The sequence below is a fragment of the Corvus kubaryi genome, unplaced genomic scaffold (assembly GCF_017639235.1).
Source record: "Corvus kubaryi isolate FWS band 111438036 unplaced genomic scaffold, C.kubaryi_AGA036_p1.0 65365, whole genome shotgun sequence".
Lineage (NCBI taxonomy): Eukaryota > Metazoa > Chordata > Aves > Passeriformes > Corvidae > Corvus > Corvus kubaryi.
Genome location: NW_024581946.1, coordinates 102,607 through 127,203, shown reverse-complemented (window position 1 = coordinate 127,203; position 24,597 = coordinate 102,607). Strand labels below are relative to the sequence as shown.

Sequence of the window (24,597 nt, the reverse complement as noted above, 5' to 3'; positions counted from 1 at the left end):
ACCTCCTTACCCTTTGCAGCCGAGGCGCGAATCCCGTTCACCTCATAAGCCTGGGAAACCCCGTGAACCTTTAAGGAAGTTTATAAAACCGACAGCTGTTCCTCAGTGTGGAACTAATGCCGTGAGAGAGCCTTAGGAGGCAGCGGATTAGCGATGCCGCCAGTGGTGCGGGCTGGGAATGCCGTGAGTCACCCGCGGGACCCCGCCGTGTGCGCCGGCATCCCGGTGCCCGCAGAGCCGCGCTGAGCCGTCACCGCCTCGGGGCTGTCAGGCGGCTCAGACGCTGCTCTGCGGGCTTACCCAAGGGTTAATCGGGGAGCTTATCATTTTACCCTAAGCGTGGCTCAGTAACACACCGGCTGCACAGCATTTCGCCTTCTGGGCACCAGACCAGACTACACTTTAGGAGGACCTTTTTTTTACTTCAAAGAAAGCTTTGGTGTGGTCAGTGAGATAAGCTAATTAATGGCATTTTAGATAAAATTAGTGTTTTGGCCTTAGGTAAAATCTATTTTCTTCCTGTAGTCATAGTTAAATGATAAGGCTTCAGAAGTTGGTCAGTCATTCATGCTAAAGATACGCATGTAACTTGGCAGAATCTAATAGTACAGGCAAAATGAAGACAAGCTAAAGATGAAACTATGAAATATCATTGTCTTATTTATGTGGACTATGGAAAAGATATAGTTCATCTGCGAAGTATTGAATAGGTATTTTGCTGTATTAGTAAAAAACTTCTTAACTTAGTGTGTTTCTGTTTGGGTTCAAAATGTCCATTGGGAAGCTATCCTAGATGGAGTTGTATGCTTATATAGGAAAACCTGTTCCTTAAATGCTTAGTGCAAGAGTGGTGTTTGCACCTCATTATGTAGTACTGGTAAAATACACTGGGACAAATTAGATCCTGGTGGCAGTACATTCTGTCACAGATTGGCTAAGTGTTTTGATAAATTAGAAAGTAGTTCACAAAGAAAATTTTTGGAGTAGATTTGCCAGTATTATAAATCACAATGAAGAGTTTATCAAGAGAATTTAGATTTTTCTGCCCTTATTGGCCTGGGATTAACACAGAAAATTAATGACAGTTACTGAAAATCGAACCAAAGAGCCAGGACTCTAGCAGGAGTTCAGTGGCTTCCTTCAAACTTTGAGAGAAGACATGTACACTTTACTAATTTATTTGTATTTTAAGAGTACTGTCATAACTTTCACTATTGTTCTAGTCTTTTCTGTCTAAAACCTAATGATCTTGTATTTGCCTGAAGACTTTAGTATTCTATGATTTCAAACGTCCCCTGTGATTTAAGTCTTTATCACTCTTTAAAACTATACATGGTTTATGTGAAAAGGGACTATATAAGCAGTGAGTTTTTTCAGATTTTTTGTTGGTGTTCTGTGTAACATTTGCCCCTTTTTTACATGTGAATAATATAGTTAAATGTGCTGCACATTTAATTTAACATTTAATGAGATTAGGTCACAGTCTTTCAGTGACAAATGTCACTGATAAAAGCAGAAAAGAAGAAATTGTGTTAGCAGAGAATGGAAGCAGGGGTTGCTCCTGCAGCTGTTTTTCTCTTTTTCAGACGCATTCACAGTAGTGTAATCAGTGCATCTTCTAAAATTGCTTGGCTCTAATGGATATTTTCTGCAAACCACAGCAACAAGTATCCAGAAAACTTTTGAGCTTTATCACTTGAGAGTCATTTAAATTCTGAGAAAATATGTTTAAGTATGTGTTGTTACCATGGCAAAAAGTGCAGGTATTGCTACACTGCAGATACCTTAAACCATCCACCTGAAATTACAAATTTTAAATAAGATGTTTCATAAGCTGCAAGATGAATGTAGGAATTTGGGAGTCTGGTAAAAGATGCCATGAACGTGGCTGGTACATTGCTAACAGTGGACAGTATTCACAGTTGAGACCTGGATTCTTGCTTCGTTTGGGTTGGTTTTTTTCTTGTAAAGTAGGTACTGCTAAATCTCAGTGTGTGCATATTAAACCGTATGAACTTTCTTGTAAAGCAACCATTTGGTTGTTTTCTGAGCATAATATCAAGCAGGCAAATGTGGAGTTTGGTTTTGTGCGAATTTATCTGCAATGGAACTTTTTCTTGATGTCTTCTAAGACACTTTCCCCCCACGTACATCTTTTACAGAGAAGTGTATTAAAAGCGGATTTTCTGAAATGAATTTTCTTCTGAGTCCTCCTTTATTGTTACTGGAAATGAAGAGCTGCATTATGAATCTTACCTTGATTGAATGGTGCTAAGTGTACTCAAGCCTGGCAGAATGGGTCTTAGTGTGAGCACACAGCCTTTGTCAGTACATTATATGGAAAATGGAATAAAAAGGTCTTGATGGAGGCTCACCAATATTCATGGGTACCTGTTGATTTTCGGAAACTACACCAAGTCTGCATTATGAAGCAGTTTGCACCATATGTTGTTGTTCTGTCTGTTACAAGCCCGAAAAGGCAAGGGAGGCACAAAGTTAAACACAGTAAATTACATGCTCCTTTTTCCAGACCTGTAGTCATTCATTTTCTTTTGCCACAAGGTAAATCTGCTGAATATTATCCCAGCTTCTATAAATGTCTGTCTCCCTTCCATTGAAATGATCTCTCTGTTCCCCTATAGAACTCTCTTCTCCCACAAACAGACCGGTTCTCTTATCTCATGATGTCATTATTGTGGAGCAAGAAGAGTGTTAGAAAGGCCAGTTAAGGCAAACAGTGTTGACTGTGGGGGAAAGTGGAAGGGAGATGTGTGCCAGCAGCAGAAATACAGATGCATGCTATTAGGTTGATCAGTGCCCTAAAACACAGTGACATTAGAAATCCATCAGATATGTTTTGTGCCTTGCTGAGGAGATTCTAGAATAGTATTGATGGCCTGAGACAGTGAATATGTATCTGGTCTTAAAAAAGACTACAGGGGATGGTGTTTGAAGATCTTGATATGACATACTATATATGGATTCCTGTGTGCATCAGTCTGCTTGGAAATCTCATCTAACATTAAAGGGGGTACTATTTACTGTAGTTGGGTTGGGTATTTTAATTTCATGTATTTATTTAGCAGCTTAGTAGCAGGCTTTTCTTACCAGAATATGGCACTATTTTGATCAACTTTCAAAAACTACAGAGAGTAGTTTGCTAGCTTCAGAATAAAAATGCCAGCAATTGGATTCCCTTGTCAGAAAGGGGCTTGAGGGTATTTTGGTGTAAAGCTTTTGAAATTTACAAAAATATTTTAATTTCTATGTGCACAGACATATGTGAAAGGCACAGCTATTATAAATGGCAAGATTGAGATGAAGATATCAATACCAAGTTTTATGGAATGATCCATTTTACAGTACTTGTCGCGGGTTCGGTTTGTAACCGGGCGGAAACACCAATTTAGTGTAGTGGTTTGGTCCAAAATACTCATTACTGTTTATCTGCTGTGAGATAAGAATTAGGAGAAATGCAAAACAGGCACCAAACTTGAAAGAATATAAAGAAGTTTATTAACAGACCTAAAAGAAGAAAAAAAAAAAATACCACCTTCAGAACTCTCCTCCTCCCCCCACCTTCCTCCCTTCTCCCACTGACGATGTGAAAAGACAACCCTTAAGATGTTCAGTCTGTTTACCACTTCCATAATAACCTTGTTCAGTCCATTTAGAAAGAGAAGTCTCTTCTTGCTCATGCTATGAAAACATTATCACAACGAGACAGCCGCCCACTTCCAAATATTGTTCAGTCCATTTAGGAAGAGGAGTCTCTCTGCCTGCGTGTGAGTCCTTTCCCCCGACTTGCAGCTTTTCCCGCAACTGCCTTCGAGGGTCCACTCTTGAAGTTTTTTGGGGTACAATTTTAAGGTTGAGCCGTTCAGAAACAAAAACAGAGGCCCTTCTCCTTCCCTGGGAGCAAAGGGTCTTCATCATCTTCATCTTTAGGACTATCTCTGGGAGCATCTCTACGGACTGAGGTTTTCTCCTTTCCCGTTCGGAGCAAAAGTCCTCATCTGGTTCATCTCTACGGACTGAGGTTTTCTCCTTTCCCGTTTGGAGCAAAAGTCCTCATCTGGTTCATCTCTCCCTGTCCAAACTTCTCATGAAATTACAGCTGCGTCAGCATCTGCCTATCTCAGCGCAGGTGCTTTTGCTCACGAGTTGAACACTCCACCCCCCATATCTTCATGAAATTACAACAGGATACTCTGATATATCATAGCTTCACAACAGAATTTCAGCTTTAAGCATCTCCTCTCTCTCTTCCCTCAGGTTTTCAGCTCTTCACAGCAATAAAAGGGTTAATCTCACCTCGGCCTTGCAGCTTTGCAGCTGGAATGTTGAATTTTTCTTATCGCAGTGGAGAGGGGGGAGAGCCGAGCCGCTCCAGCTGCCCACGGCAAGGCAGTGGGGGGGGGGTTCCACGGCTGGAACAGGTCCATGGCTCCAGGATGGCCGTGGCCCGGCCCGGCCTGGCCCAGGCAGGGCCTGGCCGGGCCCGCTGGCCCCCACACGGGGCCTGCAGCCACCTGTCCCAGCGCCGGAAACGAGAGAGAGCTTGGAGGGGGAGTTTGCCTATTCTTAAATGTGGATCACAGAGGTGATCACAACTTTAAGTGGCTTAGAGAATTGTCCATATTCAAACTGGCCAGCTGATAGGTTCTATCAGTTCCCAGAGGAAACTGTAAGCACCCCTTAGCAAGGACGTCCCTTCCGGGACTATGCTTGCTAACCTATGACAGTACTGAAATTTAGTTAGCAGAGTATTTAAATATGTGTTTAAATTTCTAGTGAGCAAAAGGCACTCCTTAGCTGTATGCTTGGGTTTTTTGCTGTGGGAGGGGTAAGCAAAGAGACAAATATATTTCTTAAATTCTCTTGGGTTGGTCTAGGATTTCAGGTCTAATGTTAGAAATACACAATTTACTGCCTTGTTTTTCAAAGCTTTTATGTATGTTTGCAGTGTTCTAAGAAACTATGTAGTTGTTGGAGAACCTGAAGAAATTAGTGAGTTCGTTTAGTTCAAACACTTGAGAGCAGAGAGAGAGAGGCTGTTACTGCTTTTGATCTACACCAGAAGATGACTGAGCAGATGGAACAGTGATGTTGGTTGGGGAGGCTCTAATGGCTCTCAGTGGACAAGTATTACAGGTTGTATAACTAATTTGGCAAGTTAATCTTCACAAATTGAATAGTCAAAAGAAATAATTACATATTTTGTCATCTGGTCGTGCATGTAAATATTTCAGATGGCTGAAGATGAAAAGTATATGTATTATTAAAATAGCATTGTCTAAGAGTCTGGGAATGTTTGCTGTTTGCATTGTTATGTCTTTCTTACTCGTTTGAGGGGAGAAAAAGATTTTACTCACTTATCTCTGGCCTCTTTGGCCTGAGTTGTTTTGGCATTCTTAAGGAAAGGTTGATATGTTGAGGTTTTTTTATATAAAACACTCAAGCAAGCATGGAATAATTCTGCGACTCAGTGATTAAAGCTCTAATTTAAATCCCCCAGAAGAGCTCAAAGTATAGATTGTGTGTAAAACAAGTGCTTTTAAACTCCCTGTAATTTACCTGAAGAGGAAAAAAAGCAGTATCTCGGTGGTTATTAAAGAGTTTTTTGTCACTAAAGTCACAGATCACAGAATATTTTGGGTTGAAAGGGGACTACAAGGATCATCAAGTTCAACTCTTAAGTGACTTAAGACATTTACATATGGGGATTGAACCCACAACCATGGTGTTATCAGCACCATGCTCTAACCAACTGAGCTAATTTCAGGGTCAGTCAAATTAAATAGATTTAAAACTAACATGTCATTAAAGAGCTAGGCTACTCACACATCATCTTTTGCTTTCAAGTGTAGACTTGTTCATTTTGTTTATCCTGTCTGCCTCAAGTAACTTGAGCAAAAATAAACTGAGTTATGGAAGGACGAATTTACTTTTCAGTCTGTTTTCCTACTCTGCTTTTCTCTTAAAAGAACTCATATTTTCCGTATCACAAAGTGCTGATTTCATCATAAAGCCCTAATCATCATGGTCACTGTTCATAAATTGTGGACGGAAGAAGCTTTTTGAGTTAAAAGTTCACGGAATGGCTGTAGTGCTTTCTCTATATCTGAAGATGCTGGTGTGCATTAATGGACAAGAGAGGAAGCAACTGGATCTCAAGAGTTTCCTGGAAAGGTGTGGGAAAGCTTTGGCTCGAGAGTACAGTGACTCTGTGAAAAAGTACTGTAATGAAGAACAGTTTATTTGAAGGAGCCCTTTTTCTTGCACATGAAGAGCCTCAGAAATTGTATCTAGTTCTTAGGCATTCCTTTATTGCATTGCTAAGCTATTTGTTTTTCTAGGTCCTTCTCAACTTGTGAGGTTTGTCTTCTTTTTGTTTACAGGCTTCAATCTGCTCACTCCTTTGCATCTCTGTCAATTTTAAATGCCAATAATAGGAGGTATGTGGAACTGCATGTGTATATTTTGGTTATTAACATGAGTAAGCTTAAAAGCTTACTTTGTCTTGCAGAGAAAATCACATACATAAGGACTGAACCTTGCCCTGGAGAGAAAACACGTGGTTTTAAAACTTTTTGAGTAAAAGAAGATAGGACAGAAATTGAGTAGAGGTGAGAAAGGAGCAAAGTGTGAGGTGTTCAGCTTGTTGTGCGTGCATTTATTTTTGTTCAAGACAGTGGAAATCTATATAATTGATTGCTAATAGGGTGGTACATAAGCTTGGATGAGATCAAATGGAAATCTTTGAGACCATTTTCAAGACGTATTGTATGAGTAATAGCAGAAAAATTGGTATGACTAGTTTAATTTTTCTTTTGGGGATAACAGGACTATCAGCTTGTTCCAGTTTACTCGGTGTTCTTTTTGCTTTGAAAAAATAAAAAGAAAGTTTAATTTTTTTTTCTCATGTGTTCAGATTTTTTGTGGACTCTATTGGGTTTTTGTTAAAAAAAGAAAAAAGGTACTTGCGTTGAAATCTGGGATTCCAACACTCTTTTAAATTGAAACTACTAGAATTCTTCCTATTTTCAAGTGTGGGTTTTTTGATATCACTGATCTCCATTTCCCTCATTCCAGAGATCTGTTCTTGCTTTTGATACAGGGCTTGATTATTGGTTTTAGATGTTATTATCAATATACCCTTTTGTTCAAATCTTTAAAATAGCTCTCTACTTTCCAATAGTGTTGCAAGGTAGAATGAGCTTTAATTTATACTTGCTTTCTTCTGGGAATGCAGAGAAATACCACTTCAAAATAATCTTTGGTTTTTTGCCAGTTTAGAGAGAATTGTTCTTTAATTCAAAATGCTAGCGAATTTCGCAAAAATAGAGAAATAAGTCAACACCGTATTGTTAGTAGCACTGTGCAAGCAAGAAATGGCGTTGTAAAAATGCGTTTTAAAATGTTTTCTCGTTCCTTGTGTAAGGAGAAGGAATTACAGAAAAGAAAGCACAAAGTTGCTCTTTGGCTACTTTCAGGACTTTCTTCATTTTAGCACTAGTCTCTCCCTCATTTCTGTGGTCTTCTTTCGAACTACTTATTTTCTTAGTATGCATGTTGCAATAGCAAAACAGAGATGACTGCAAAATTTGTTTCCCTGTTATAACAGAATCTAGACAAGTCTGTTTGTTGGTACTTATTTGGAAATAAGCTTGATCACCACCACAGATTCATTTTAAAGAGCTTTCAGTAAATTGTGTTGATACTTCAAGGGAATTAGACTTTTTGGCATATGTAGGTGTTGCCAGAAAATCCTGTATTTTTTTCCTGATAGGAAATAACCAATCAACTAGGTGCTTTTAAATATTGAAAAAGGTGTTAACTGCAGAATAATACATGGTTACTCTAGCATCTTAGAGTTTGGAATAGTGAAAAATCTGATGAAAATAAGGACAAAAGAAAAAAGTGCTGCTTAAGTAGGTCCAACTTTGTTGAGCTACTTTATATTACAACGTAAGATTATATACTAGTAACCCAGTTGTTGGGAATCCTAATTTAGGGTCTGAAAGCTCTGTCTTAAATATCTGCCCCATAGGACAGATTTCAAGGTATTTCTATGTATTTGTTTCAAAATAATTTTGTTACTGATACAAGCTAACATGTTACTTTGAATTTGGAATGATAAATGTACCACAGTTCAACAAAACACAATTGATAATTACAGTCTTTTTACTGCTATGCTGAAACATAAATACATCTTGAAATTTATGTTGATGAGATGCTTGTCTGTTGACTGCAAAGAGTGGACACACCCTATTGTGTTGATGTTTCTGGTGTTCATGTTTGTGGAAGAAAACCTTAATCTTCATTTTCCCATGATTTCTTGAGAAGCCAACATTTTATAACTATCTTTCCTACAACCAGTGGAGAAAAGACTGAAGAATCAATACAAATGTTCAGATTTCTTAGAATTCTTACTTTCTTGGAAGTGTGGAATGAGTTCTCCTGCTTCCCTCCTCTTCTAAAAAGGAGCCCCAGTAAGCTTCCAGATGGAACAAATTCAACAGTTGTCAGCTGGGCAAAAGAATGGGGGACTCTAGATACCAAACAAAAAGTTTAGGGTAGTGAGGGAGTGATGAAATCCTGGTTGTAAGAACACTGAGTTGTAGCATCATGGCAAAACAAAGAAGAGGTGGTCTCTTGGACTATGCTTCTAAATCTCAAAATATGAAGAAATTTAAAAATTCTTCACAATGGGAGATAATAATGGTAAGGAGAATATATACCTTTTTTGTGATATTTTCAGAGGAAGGCTTAGATTTGATGAAAACTGTACTGCCATGGCAAAATTACAGCATATCTCTGGAACTGTGGTAGCAAGAAAGACCTGAGAAGCTTGGTGGAGTTGAGGAGATGGAGTAGATGGGATTCTGGGACTGAAAATGTTTCTGTGCAAATATTAATAAAATAGGTGTTCCAGAGAATAAGCAGAGTAAATTGCACAACAGTTTATTCAAATCTGACTTCAGTGTTAGGCTGTGATTTGCTAGAAGAGGTTATCCCTTGATCCAGGTTTTGTTTGCTGACTTTTTTACTTGTCATTAAACTCTTCTCTGTGAAGAAACCCCCAGTATCCAACCACAAAACAAAGGGGAAAATATTTAAGTATTCCTAAATCCATTTAGGTTGTCTAAGGGAGGTAGGTGATTTAACATAAAACCATATGTTTGCATATACATATACTCAAATAAATATTGAGATTATGTATTTTCAGTTAAAAGGTATATAGGAGAAATGTCTTACTATACCAGGTAATGCTTCATAACAGTGATAAGAAAACCCTGTCGTGGTCTGTTCAGTTGTATGCTGTGCTAGCTAGCCTAGTTTGCTGTGTTAAAAGAAATAAGGGACATCCTGATACAAGACTTCTTCAAGATGGATGTGTTAGGTTTTCTTCGTTATTTAGAATGTATTCCAGGAATTCAATTTAGCTTTCTTAAAAAGAAAAAATAAAAGAACAAAAATCCACAGACAAGTCTGCAGTTTTGTGAGCAATATCAGTGTCTTTGTGAGCTTGCTTTTCTCATGATTCAGCACCATGTAAAAAGTAATAAAAGCCTGTCAAAACAGTACAAGCCTGTCAAGCCTTGCACACTGAGCATGAAATTCATGCAGTTGGTTCTTCCCTTATGTCTGCTCTGCTCCTCACAGAACTGTTTCTCACAAGCTGCAGTTTGTGGGCTTTGTTCTCACTCTGTCCATTCAGTGCCAGACATGCCACATGGTGGGAATTAATGTAAAAGTGATATAAACAAGGTGGGAAAATGATGAAGCACAAGTGAGTTTGACTTGTTCTAAAGTATTTGCAATTTACTAAAAAAAAAATCAAAACCATGAACATTTCTTAAAATGAAAATTTAAGTTTTACTCAGTTTCTATAGGGAGTTGAAGCACAGAGGTGGCCAGAATGTCTATGAATAATTGCTTAAAAATGTATCGAAATTCTCCAGACTGCTTTTGAAAACTCAACACAATGTTCCTGAAAAGATGGCATTGACAACTGGATGGAAGTCACCGCATCACTTGTGTTTATTAACAAGGAATGGCTATCAGTTCCTGCTTAGCTTGAACTGAATTTAAACTGTTGATCTGTATCTGAAAAGCTGATTGTCTTTTTGCCAAAGATGTAGCATCTCAGATTCTGTGCCAGTTGGTGCTTGTCAACTTGAAAAGAACTATCATCTTGTCTTGGTTATTAATAAAGTATTATTTAGACATATTCTGTTCATTCTAAAGGTGGCTCTTTCAGGCTTCTTGGTTAATGAGAAATTAGATACAGACACAACTCTTGAGGTCTTGCTGTGCCTTTATATATTCTCTCTACCTGTTGGTTTTATTTTTTTCAATTTTTGATCTTTAAATATCTCTGTCATAACTACATTTTTACTAAAGAGGAAAACTGTAGATGTATTTTACGTAAATGCAACTAAATCGGTTTCCTCATAGGAGGAAAAAGTTAAATTTACATGAATCAGGTTAATGTAAACAGTACACAGAGACTTAAAGTAAATCAGTAGTTTATGCTTTTTCTAACATCCAAAAATACTTTCTTCAGCCCTTCTCAGCCAATATCTAATAAACTCTTCTTCTTTATTTAGTATAATGAGTAAATGTTACAATGCAGGAGGAAGGAAAAATACGCGTTGTTGGGCAGTGCAGGAGTTCTGCGGATCAGGAAAATCATGCAGTGGGCTGCAGCCCCCTTCTTGAAGCATCAACACAAATGACAAATGCTTTTGGGATTTAAGTTTTCTTGCATTAGCTACACAGAGAAGTCTGGACAAAGCCTCTTCAGATACAGATTCTCTCCACGCAGTTCTTTATGTGTTGCAGTATTGTTGCATCTTTAAAGCCCTGTGCTCTAGAAATGGTAGTTTTTTTTAAAGTTAACTGATTAGGATTTGCAGTTGATTATTTGCAGTGTGTTGTGGAAGAATGAACTATGGGAGATGGAATGAAGTATTGATTAGGATCCCACAGGAAGCAGCAGTTGCCTGATACAATTTTCTGTAGGAGTCTAATCAGTATTCATGATTTTTGAGAAACAGTTGATTATCCTCAACCTTGGCCCCCTGGAAGCTACATTGATGCTTGATAATACACTGTAACCAGGGCTGCAGTTATCCTGCAGTTGTCAGTAAGACTCTGCATATACTCACTAGGGAGTCTCAAAAGACTGGCAAAGATTGCTCTTTAAATGAAACAGACTTCTCTGAATGAATCGTCAATATTAAGATCCTTGGGGATCTGCACAGCTGTTAATAGGAGACTTCATTTAGGTAATAAAGCTGATCCAACAGAACTTGCTGAAAGTGTTAAAGATTTTTGACACTGTTTGACATCATCTTATAAGCAAACTAAAGACTTGTTATGTACAATCATCATTTCATGGTTACAAATGAATAGAAAATTGGACTTAGCGTTATTTGTTCTAATGGCTGATTCTCAAAGTAGGTGATCATTCAGTCTTTCACAAAGTCTGTGTCACTCAGTATTTACATTATTAGCAGTGGAAAGAATCTGTGGTTATATGTACACAGTGCTAAACTGAAGTGAAGGCAAACATGGTGAAGAGGCTTAGAATTCAAAATAATGTGGTACAAAAGGACATGGAAGCAACACTCAAGGCTTTTTTTGCCTCTTTCTGGTAAGGACTGTCCTTGGGCTTCCCAGGTCCCCGAGTTTAATGGCAGAATTGGAGCAGTGAAGTATTATCCACTGTACAAAAGGTCAAACTGGGGGCCACTTAAGCAATTCTGATGTATACACATTTATGGCACTGAGTAGGCTGTATCCCAACATCCTGCAGGAGCTGGGTGCTATTGTTACAAGGCTGTTTCCTTGCTCATCTTTGAAAGGTCATTGCCATTAGAGATTTAAAGTGAAGCGGTGGAAAAAAAACAATCACCAGCTTCATCTTCAGGAAGGGTGAGAAGGAGTATCAGGATCTATAGGCAGGTCAGCCTGGCTGTGGACTCTAGGAAGATGATGGAGCAGGTCCTCCTGGAACCTGTGTTCAGGCACAGCAAGGCCAAGAGCGTGATCAGAATTTATCAAGGGCAAATCAGTTGTCCTCTGTGATAAATGGAGTGTCTCAGTAGATGGGGAGAGAATGGTGGATGTTGTTTACCTTGACTTTAGGAAGGCATTTGATGTGATCTCTTACAAGCTATGTGTACGAACTGGAGATAGGTAGCTTGGATAGGTGGTCTGCAAGGTTGGCAGAAAATTAGCTGGACTGCTCTGCTCAGATTGCTGAAGCAAAGTCCAGCTGGTGGTAAGTAGTGTTCTTCAGGTGTACAGTTGAATGTTTTGTAAACAACCTGCAGAATTGGAGGGAGTGTGCCTTCTGCATGCTCATGGGTAATACTGCCTTAGGGAGAGGTTAATTAATTGAGGCATAGGGCTTCTTGTCAGAGACATTTTGACAGTCTGAAAGAACAGGCCGGCAGAAAACTCATGAAGTCATAGCAGCATGAAAGATGGTAGAAGAAAGTTCACACACTTGCCCATTGGCAGAAAGGAGGAATTTTAAATTCCCATTTCATTAGTGGGCTCTAAAAGAAGCCTACAGAATCTTCTGGTGCCTGAAAGAAAGAGGTGAGGAAGGGATCCTGCATTTCACAGTAGTGGCCAACACTGTTGTTTTCGTATCGTGAAACAGAGGAGGACTCCCAAAATTGATTTCTGCCTACAATCCCAATTATGGATTTTTTTTGTTCTCATGACTTCTTTAAGCCAAATATTGCTTTTCTAATGTGGTCAACTTGGGTAGGTAATATTCTTGGGTTTTACCTGAAACAAGGTAAGAATAACTTGAGAAACAGAATTATGTTATTTGGTAGAATCATAGCTGTTATCTTGGGTGATAATGGGCTGATGTGATCAAATACTGATTGAGAAATTAAGGGGAGATAGAAGCCAACGGAGCTCTCTCTTACCTCTCTCCTGCTCCTCCCCATGCAATTGTTTCATTGCAGTATATATTGTGGTGGTGAGAGAATGGAGGAAATAGTTAGATACAAGTTTATTCTTCCCAAGCAACTGCAGTAAGATTCTCCCTTTTTGTTGGGAGAGTCACATTCAAATACTTGATTTCACAGTGCCAGATTGGATACAATATAAACTTAATTTTAAAAAATACAAATAAATAGGCATATATTCAGTAGTTCAGTACTGTACTACATCCTAAGGAGCTGGGTTAATCCGTGCAACAAAAGGATTATATGAAAACTGCATTTTTGTGATGTAATGCAGCAAGATGACTAGCAATTAAAATAATTTATGATAGTGTTTCACTCTTCCCGTGCTCCCTAAAATAAGTGTGTATTTTTAGGTGTTGTCTTCATCTACTTAGTTTGGGGAAGAACACCTCTTTAATTTGGACCATTATGTCCATGTAACTAGTTGTGTGGGGAAAATGGACTTCAAGTGTTTTACTAGGAACCCACTTGAAGTGGGTTCCATTGTACAGAATTCTATAAAACAGGTGAAAGTAAATTTATTCTGGGGATTTTTCTTCAGTTGAAAACACAGATTTTGCTTATAGTTATTTCTTACATAAATGCATGTAAGCAAAAACATAAATGAGTCTGGTAATACTCTGGTAAAATCAAATATATGTAAGTAATTTGTATTTAGGGTACCATTATTAGAAACATTAGAATAATTACTTTTTGAAGCTTTGTATTTTCTCATTTCATAGTTTAATGTTAATAGTTCAATCTTTATAAAAATGAAAAATGTCAACCTTAACGTTTAAACACATAAGACAATTAATAAGCAGAATTAAGTGTCTGTGTTACATATAAACTTGCAGGTTGCCAGTAACTTGATTGACAAGGACTGTGTGGAGTTACTGGCAGCTGTTGCTTCTGCATACTTTTGTATTTTTAGAGTTGGCTTCTAACTGGCAGGCACAGATGGCCATAGGTTATGATTTTTGTGTGTTTCTGAATTAAAGAAAACATTTATATGGTATGTTAAATTTTGTTGTCTAAATATCCTGTGTTAATTACTCCGTATGGGTTTTGATATTGATTGGTAAGTTAGAGTGTGGGATTTTTACAACCAACTATTTTTTGCTATTATGAAAGCAGTCTGTGCCAAGCTAATAAGAAGAACATTTGTTCTCATTAAGGAATCAATGTTATTTTGTGGTAGTAGTAGTTGTTTAAAGCTTTCTTGAAAAAAATTAATCAGATTTGACACCTTTACCTTGCTGATAATAAAGAATGTTCTGCCACAAAGTCAGAATAGGTTGATTCAGTGGTATTAAAGTCAAAAGGTCATAAAGTATTAAGGACTGCTCCTACCTAGAGTTTGAAGTGCTTTTAGAGAAACCCTGTGAACTTCTTTTTGAAATACCAGGCTTGTTCTGCCCGGTCTATGAAGTTCAGTGTGGTATGTAAATATTTTCCCCTCTCAGATTCCTGTTAAAAGTGAGGACTAAAGTCTGTATTCTAGGATGTGATAAATTACAGTTATGGTTACAGTTTATGGTTAATACAAAGAAAGTGATAATTGAGGAGAAACATTACCACATAGGAGATATGACAATAATTTCTCTTTTACCAGAAGCAGACTTGGCTCTTTCCATCTGTTATTACCAAAATTTAGATTGAGATTTAGCCTTGTTTTGGGCTCAAGGAAAAGATAGACTCACTTTTCACTGCCTTATGGTCTCAGGAATGTTTTCCTAAGGTTATTTTTTGGGGAAGAGGGGCAGCATGTGAAAAAAATTAAGGAACAAGGCAGAAATTTACTAACCACCTGCCTGGTTCTAGTATTTAATGACATAGTTGCATTGCTTTTTAGGCTGTACCTGTTCTGGAAGACATTTCTTTTGAGTTGAGTATTTTTTAAGACCTAAATATAGTGCAATTAACATGCTTAATGCTTAACCGTGTTACTGTATTGCAGTTGTTTTCTTAAAATAGTTACCCTGTAAGAACTCCAAGGGATTAATTAAAGGCGTCTCCAGCTGTTGATTTAACTATATTTAGTCAAACAGCTGATACAACTATATACTTGTTAAAGAACAGGTGTTAAACCAGTTGCTTTAAGAAGAAATAAATCAAAGTTACTACGTAATCAATGCTCAGATTGTTAGTAAGTTTGTTTTGGTGATACAGAAGGCAACATACTGACATATGTCTGATGACACTGCTGCTTTCCAAAAATTGAAATTCTGAATAGATTAATGTTTTAATGCTTATACTTAACCTCTAAGTTGCTACTATGCTGTAAAATAAATGTTTGGGGTATATTTTTTTATAAGCCTGAGTGAAGCTTGCTATCTGTGAAAGTCCATTACTTCCTTCTGTATTTCTTGTGGTCTGTGGCATATTCATCTTTATGGTTTATTTAAATATTTAGTTGTGAACAGTTCATGAAGTGTGGTTCTGCAGATAAGAATGAGAAAAATTGATCCTTTTTGTAACTCACTTGACTTCACTGGGTCTGTAGAAATCAACAGCGGTAAATATAAAGCCTAGCCCTACAATTTTGTTGAATCAAACACAATATTGAAAGAAAAAGCAGATATAAAGTTGCAACCTAGTACGTAGTTTTAATGCTTAAGTGCTTTTTGCCTTCTGTTCAGGAGGGCAGTATCTGCCTTTTACTTTCAGAAGATAACTTGTTTTACAAGGCTGAATTCATTGTGAAATGAGTGGGGGGAAAGTACTTAAAATCCTAACCATATTTGTAATTGTACAACCTTACAAAAAATGTCAGTGCAGAAACTTGCTAAAGAGTTCACCTTTATGAAATATTGTACTAATTATGGCTTCTGTCTAATGATTTTTTGGTCAAGTGTGTTTTGTAGCAATTATTTAATCTGTCCCAAAGACTTAAATATGTGATACCTTTTGCAAGTTCCAGGCATTTTTGATTGTTTGTTAGTTGTTTGCTTTTTTTTTTTTACCTGTATCTTCATCTGATCTGATTTATTGAGTACAAGCTTTGTCTTGATTATTGTGTATGCCTTAGGTCAGTAGCGATACACAGCAATCTACCTTCCATTTGGTTGCTGTCGTGTATCTTGTGTACCCTACCTAATTTCATCTACTACATGCCACCTGTGGCTTAGTTTTATTAGTTATTCTTAATTTCTAACACAGTATCTGACAACTTTGAATTTTGGCAACTTTCATTAAGATGAAAGAGTATCAAGTTGTTATACATCAATACTGTGATAGGTAAGGTTGTGTCTCCTTTTGGAGCTCAAAAATTTTATTTATTATCCTGTCTGTCATAGCTTCTACCACTTACTGTTCAGCTGTTTAGTGTTACTAAGATATGATCATTTGATAGCTTGACTTAAATTACCAGAGATCAAATTGTCTGTTCACTTCCTAAAATCTGTCTTTTGTTTGTGTCAGCAAAACGTATCACATCCTGTGTTTTCATTTATGGGAAACTGATACTAAAATCATGGTGTAGACTCTTACACACACCTTTAAAACAGCAGCTGTTTCAGTTAATAGAACCTCATCTATATTTACGTCTTGTTTAGGATTCTGCACTTCTGTGAGCTTACTGTTCTTAAATGGATGCCACAGCTGAAGTTGCCCACAGCCTTATGTGGACATCAAAACACCCCAGAAAAGTGCCAGAAGATAAATATTGATCGTCTAAAGGACAGTGGGATAACATGTTCATACAGTCCAATGAACAGTACTGTAACTGTATGAAAAGCAACTAATGCTTTCAGAGTATCTATATCTAATATTAGGATGAGTTTTTAAGAATGAATTAATGTACAAACCCATCTTCTGGCTGCAAATTTTCAAAATACTTTTATGAGATATGAAGAATGACACAGCAAAGCAGTGAAGTTTTCTAGTTCAAGAATTAGTGGAGAACATTATATGACTTACTAAAAGCTGGCAGTTTAGCAAAGTAAGTAGTAAAACCTTTCTTCCCTCATTCCTTTATAAAGTTAAAATTAACTGAAACATCTGTATCTCCATTATTAAAATTTATTTGACAAAATTTTAGCTCTGGCCTGGAATTTACTTGCTTTGGCAAGTTGGATTATTTTAGAAAGGCTTAGGGAGTAGAGGAGGAAATATTTTTCTTAAGCAGATTTGTGAATCCATTTGTTAGCATTGTGATAAATCCTCCTCCTTTCCCACCTCTCCCCCAAAAATTGTTTCAAAAGGTTTTAGGACATTTAAGACTTGACTTTGTCTCTGCGCCATTTGGGGTTTTTTTCAGCCTAGCTGAAGAATATTTCAGGATCCAGTTTTTAATTAAAGTTGGCGTTGCACATAAAACTGGTGGAACAGGAGTGCATTTCTGTCAGTGCCTAACTCTTGCCTTCCTGTTGTTACCGACCCTTTGAAACTGGGCAAAAGCGACGGATAGACGGTGCCTTTTGAGACAGCACCCGACTGGTGATCCTCATCACTTAATGCAGAGTAAAAGAGGCTTGGTTTTATGTCAGTGCCTTTAGCTTGGATGGCCAAAGACTTCCTAATGTTTTAGGCTTCAAGTATGGATGATCTGTGGTTTTTTAGAAAGCAGAATGAAACAAGCTTCTGTTGCCCTCTCATTTTTGTTGCTAATAGCTTGTCCCAATCCACTTATTTCCTCTTGCTTTGGGGGCATTCAGTACCAACGTGGGTCAGATGATTTTTTCACCTTCTGTATTAGCAGAGAGGCAGCATTCAATATGAGAAGAGTGAAATTAAAAAGTTGATAGGATCAGTATATAAATCATTTACATAGAAGCAGTTTAGTTAAAGACCAGTTGAGCAATTTTTTTAGAAGTTAGTTTGAGGCATGCCTTTCTTGAAGCAGTCCAGCATTGAAATGTGCTCGGTATACTTGTGTCAGTCACTGTAACGTGACTTAGAGTGAATTTTCATACACTTAACTTCCATTCCTTGTCTAGAAAATAACCCAGCTGTAATGAACTTAGCTCTTCCTAGATCTGTTCCTATTTAAACTCTTGGGACGGTGAAGAGCAGACCAGATCAGAACCACACTAATTCTGAGGCTTTCCAGCTCACAGTGCCATCTGGAGGGGTTCATTCCAGTTCAGCGCCTTCGGTAATTAGCACTGCCAAAAGTACTCTTAACTTGATAAAGACTGCTAAAAAGAATTGCCTGCGGTGCTGTTGCTCTCATTATCCTGTGTTGTCCTTCATGATACCATAGCTATAATTGTAAATTGTGGTGACCCTATTGGTTTTCTTCAGAAGACTGCAAAGGAATGGCTGTCTCTGAAGCTGAAAGACTCTCAAGCTTTTATTTAGGAAGAGACCACAGGATTTCTTCTTTGGAAATTTTCATACTGTTATTGTCATCAACTAATACTCATGAGCCACTTAAGTTTCCATAAAGGGAGACATTGTCCAAGATATTTGGGAAAATCTGGCTGTGAGTGCAACATAAAAATCAGTAGATTGGAAATAACCTCATTCCTGGGTGATGATTTCTTGTTCATTCAGCCCAGTGTTTCCCGTTTAGTAAATTCAGCATCTGTTGAATAGAACAAGAAAGCCAAGCTCTGTTTGGCTCAACAGATAAGCAGATTGAAACTTGCAAAGAACATTAATTCTTTACTTACAGTTTGGATTTTCAGCTATGTGACATAATATGTTTAAAGTATTTGCAGGTTGCTTGCTCAGTTATCTTCTTTTTGTTGGTTTTTATCTCAGGATTTGAAAAGAGTTGTGGTACTCTCTTACTTTTTGATTAGCAGAATAGAATCAGTAGACTTCACTAAGAAGATGTCTGTTTATTCTCTGTATTTGATGATTTTTCATTCATCTTACTTTCAGTTATCCTTTCCTTATTATCGACATCAGGAACCTAGAAGAAGCAGGCACTATAAACTTGCCTACACTTCGGGAGTTAGTGCTTTGCCAAGACAACCCTCAGTGCTTAGACCTTCTGATAATATGACAAAAGTGACAAAGTGGCACTTCCTTCTCTAATACCTGTTAACTGTTCAACATCTCTTTAGGGTACGGACTGTCAATCTTTTACAAAATGTGGTGGTCTAACAGCAAATGAGTTTTAAACAGCCCAGGTGAGATTTACAGCGTAAATCTCAGTGTTGCCCTCTCCTAGACTCTCTTCCTTACCCTTTTGAGGGCCTTTTTTCTGCTGCTGTGAAACATAAAAATGTTCCTGTGTATTGGAACCATAAAACCAGGTCATGGGTGAGAAAGAGATTATGGCAGGTATTTTTTCAGTTATCCAGGGTAAGGTGGGATGGATAAGGTTAAACCACAGCAAATGTCCAACTTCTGAATGACATCAAAATTTCAGATTCAGGTTGGCTTTTTTAATTTGTCACTATTGGCTTGCAGAACACCTTGTCAAAACTTCTTGGGATGTTTATGCGCTTAATAAACGATCAAAACAAATCCTACCTCAGGGCTCTGCTTTTTGTTCTTTTTGTGTTACTGAAAGCTTCTGTAGGAATAATTGCTTACCTATGCTTAAGGGGAGTAGGAACTTGACCTATCATTACTAGGGCAGGTGATTCTTAAATTAAACCTTCATCTTTTAAGAAAAGGTGGCTGTCTGTCTCAGTCTACATATTTTGGTTTCACTTTCACTCTCAGTAATCTTTCAGAATTTATACCTTATTATCTTTCAGTGATGGGGATTAGGAGCAATATAATTAGAAAAGCCTGAGCCTTTCTATCACAGGACTGTTTATGATCTACCGTGAGTTTCATTACATGTCCAAGTGTTATTACATTCTTGCAGCCAGAGTCTGTCTGGGTCTGGGATATATCACAGACATACCATATTGCCACTTACAAAATACAGTTTGCCACAAAGCATGTTATACATTCAGGTGCAGCTTAAAGCAGACTTTTTAGCATTCACTCTATATGCAGAATAAATGTACCTTTCTAAGGCAAGTTTGTGCCTTTTGTTTGGTGAAAAGGTTCAAGCAACACCTGACAAAAAATTCTGTTTCACTTTTCCTTACCCTCAGTATGCTCAGCAGATACTGCTCCTGTGGAGACTTTCATTCTGCTAGATTGAAAGTTGAAAATATGCTTTCTACACTTAAATAAAACATTTGCATTGAAGCACTGAAGCCAGGGGTTTTTTGTTAGGCTCGTTGGGCTTTTTCCACTGTATTGTAAGGCAGTCTCAAATAACAAATGGTATTATTGTTACCAAACTCTGTTCTACAAAACAGGATTGCATGGGGGCTTTTCAGTCATACCATAAGTATTTAATCACAAAATTAAATATTGAGAGTTATTTCGAAGTTTAATGGTTTCTCTTCATTGCTGCCAGGGCATGCTGCTCACTCTGGGGTAGCTTGCCAGGTTGCATCTCTGGTCCTCTTCAGCAGAGCTACACACCACCCCATTCAGTCCCAGCTGTTACTGCGATGTGGGGTAATTCTATCCCAGGTGCAGGATGTGATGTTTGGTTTTGTTAGTTCACATGCGGTTCTTGTTGGCTTAGTCTTCCAGGATATTGGGGTCTCTCTGTATGGTGGTTCTTCCTTGTGCTGTATCTGGCTTTCCTCCAGTTTGTTGTGATCCACGAACTTGATTACAGTGTATTCAATTTTATCATCCAGGTTATCTATAACCAATATTATAGGGCTGTCAATTTGTCTTTCGGCCACTAACTACTGTTTTTAGCTAAAGACCAGAAGATTCAGAAGTCCTTGTTTTCTTACATTGGATGAGTGATCTAGATATGACCTGGTCCGGCACAGACCATTTCTCACTGGACACCAGACTGTTTGAGAACTTCTGACAAAGAATAAGTCCCTGTCTGTGAGAAGGACACATTAATCTGACGCTTAAGCAGTGTCTGGAACATCTTTTAAAGTTATAGTAGTTGAGAAATGCAAGATCATGATGTGGATCTCCATTCATGCTTTTTTTGTACTGTGTAAAAATAAAAAAGTGGAATTGCTTTTAGCAGCTTATCTGAGGTTCCTTTTTGTTGTCAGTCTGTAAGTTTGTGACTCGTCCTTTTATACTTTTTCCTTAAATTAGTATAAAAAAAGAAATAGGGGTTTTGTACTCAAGAATTGTGAGAGATGAACAGACCCTGCTCTTTTCTGTAAGAAATGCCTGCGTAGCAATGAATTTGACATGTGTTTGGTTTTAGAAAGTTGAAGTTTGAATCTGATGATGTTTGTGTACAGGTACATGAGGTGTAGCTGTGCAGCTGTACTTGTACAGGATGTGTTATACCTATGAATTTTTTAACAAGTAGAAGTTGTTTTTTAAAATGGTAACTACAGCAAATATTTTTTATCTTATTTCCTAACATCCTTCTTTGGAAGCACTGAGAAATTTCAATTTCTGTTAACTGTAATACCTCTGAAAATGAGGCTGTCCAGATCTATTACATTATCTGAGAATGTTAAGGAATAACGCGTTCATGAAGCGGCATCCAGTTTTAAATGGCACTTAATGTGTTTCTGTTCTAAAAAGTCTTTTAAGCATGTGAACTACAAGTATAGCTATGGATGCTTTACAAATGTAGCTTCATTGATTTTCATGGATTTTTTCAGTGTTGTCTTCTGCTGGTATATAGGCAGTGATTAAATGTTGCAGCTTTTGTTCAGACTTTTTTTAAAGTGCTTAAGAGATTAAGTTTTGCATTCTGTTGGAGCCAAATTTTGTTTTACGATGGACTTTTACTCTAGAGATAGTTCAGTCAGACTGTATTTGAAACTAATCAATGTACAGTGTAACCCAACAATCCAGATTGCTGTCACAAGTGCCAAAGGTCAGAATCTGCTGAAGGGAGCTGAATAAATACATAATGCTGCTGTTTTAATTATAGCAATACATTAACTATGATAATTGACACAGTTTACACAAGTAATCCCCTCCACTCTGCAAGCTAGTTCCCTTCTGTCTCGAGAGTATTTAGTTCCTAATAGCGATTGATTATTCTCTGCATTTCTCACTTTCTGCCAGTTGGAGGATACCGGCATTTAAAAGTGAAGATAGTGTTGTGCCAGGGGGTTGGTCATTTTGGTGCAGTCTGTGATGTGGAAATTGGAGCCAGTATGTTGTTTTGGGATTCATAAGTAGGAGGTCATAATTAGAACTAGATAAATGCCTATATCATCTAAATACCTAAGTTCTTCTATTCAATTGTTCTTTACTGTGTGAAATGATATTGAAAAGTATACCCATTATCAGTTTGCATGCTGCTCTGTTGTAGTCTGGTGATTCTCAGTGAGTGTTTTTCTATTTATAAGAGACAACATGTCTTGTGACACGATTTGGTGCTAATATCCATTTCCCATTTTTCAAACTGATGGAAAGCTGAGTAGCTGTTGTAAATGGCACTTCTGAAAATCTGGAAATAAACAAGTAATTCTTCCTGCACAATTTTATTGTCTCTTTCTATGCATTAAAAGGAAAGAAACGTTTTCATTCTCATTTCATTGTACACTGGATATTTGATAGAAATATTTCAGACAATACATTATTTTTTCTAAATGCTATGAAGTGAATATGCCTGTTTCCAAGAGGATTGCTTTTTTGTCCAGAAGCAGGACTTGAAAAAACCTGTGAGCTGAGATTTGCAAGTTGTTAGTTAATTTAGTTGCAAAAGCTGAGAGTCAAGGAGCGAAATTGGTTGTTCTTCACTACTGAAAAACACAGATGAAATTTTTAACAGGATTCAGTACTGCTTGCAGGATCCAAGCAAGGTCTTATCAGTGTAATGGGAGAAGCTGAAGGCAACATCTTGACAGATAGGTGAATAGTGATAAAAAATACTCTGGATTGGTTTTCGTGTGTGCTAAAAACATGTTCTTAAGTTGAATCATGTCTGACTGTGTTCCCGATGCTTTCACAGGGTAAGGTGCTTGTTCTCTGCTGGTTCTCAGAGGTGTATCAGTGCAGAGAGCCTGTTCTGAGTGTCCTTCAGTTTCTGTTTCTTTGCATCCTTCCTCCTTCATAAGTACCTTCTGTGTTTACATACTTGGCCCTTGCTTGCAATTTTTGTAACTCAGCAGAGACTTGAAATTGAATTGTTTCAAAACTGCAGATTCAGAACTGATGGAAGCAGCATTAAATTCTCCACAGGCTTAGTTCTGGCATAATTAAGCAGGTGTGCCTGGAAGACAGGATAAGACATTGTATCAGTGTGTATTTGTTTCACGTTTTGTTCACACCAGAAAAATCTATTTTTCTAGAAATACAAAATCTGGAAGTACTTTTCTTTTTAATTGAGGGTTTTAATTCTAAAGAATATGTTTTCCTTAGCTCCCATGACTGCTGGTGGACTTTTCCCTGCTTGACGGTGGAACAAAGATAGATCCTGGACTCTAGTACATGAGAAGGAATTCGGTATCTGAGATTCCCCTGTTTTGATGTGAGCATCACAGAATATGTTTGGTCAGCAGTAGCTTTTTGCTGTGCTGCTTCTCTCATTTCTAGCTTTTAAAATTTGATTAAAAATAAGAATTTAAAGTTAAGTTGCATTAGTAGCTGGACAGTTCTGTGTGCACTTGAATGTGTGGGGTTAAAAGTGCTATGATTTGTGCATCTGTCACTGCTAGTGCAGTTGTTTCCAAAGCCCTAGATGCTCATACAGAATTTGTCAGTTGAGAACTTGTGTAACACAAAAACGTAACATTTTCATTTTCGCATTCATTTAGCTTTCATGTGTGCTCATCTTCATCAGTGTTTGAACTGAAAAAAGAAAATTGGATCTGCTTATAACTGCCATGGTAGATTTTAATCTGTTAATTCTGAAGAAGTGAAAATCGGCAACTTAATTTTGAAAGGAGAGAAATCTGGCATGCCCAGATGCTTCAGTTAAAATATGCAAAATACTTGTGGAGAGACAAGGAGTAATTCATTTGTCCTTGAGCTACATGTCTAATTTTGTAGACAAATAAAGGCTGTAAAGCTGCTTTAAAGAAGCCAACTTAACTTTCCATTACAGAAGGTTTCAATCAGGTTGGGGAAGAGAGTTCTTGACCAGTGGCACTGCATGTCATTTATTACTTAAAACACAAAGAAAGCAAAATCTCTCGGTAGTTGCACTTGAAGTCAGGTTGTTTGTTTTCTGTCATTGGGACATTAGAACAAATTTTTTTTTTCTTTTGGATAAACTGAAAATATTTTATTGAGATAAACTTACAGTTTTAAGAGAATGTAGTAATATCCTAAGGGGACAACTGGAACCTTTACCCTTCCCATTTCTGAGAAACTAAATCTCTGTGTAGTTGGGTTTGGGGAGTTGAGTTGGTTGGTTGGTTGATTGGCTGTTTGGGGGTTTTTTTCTCTTAAACTTTGAAGTAGAAGGAGACTATCCTTTCTTTTCATGTTTTGAATTTTTGGATTTAATAGATTTTTGGTGAAATAACAAAAGGTGCATATTTTAAAAATAGAAAAAAATCATGAAGTTGAAGTAATTAGAAAAGTAGTGGGGAGGAGGTAAGTATTAAGTACTTAGGTGAGCATATTTGGCTCAGCAAATCTTCAGGTCCTCTTCCCATAAACAGAGCAGGAGCCATATGCCAAGCTGTCCGTCGTTTTAAGAAAGGAGAGGAGACTGAAGAAACCCACAAAGAAATACAAATAAAGGGACAAAAGCAAA

General features: G+C 37.5%; 1 protein-coding gene across 1 annotated transcript in view; it reads left to right on the top strand.

The window, feature by feature from the left end:
• Positions 1 to 24,597, top strand: part of LOC121673360 (A-kinase anchor protein 9-like) — a 107,054-nt gene that overhangs the window by 630 nt on the left and 81,827 nt on the right. The window lies entirely within an intron of this gene.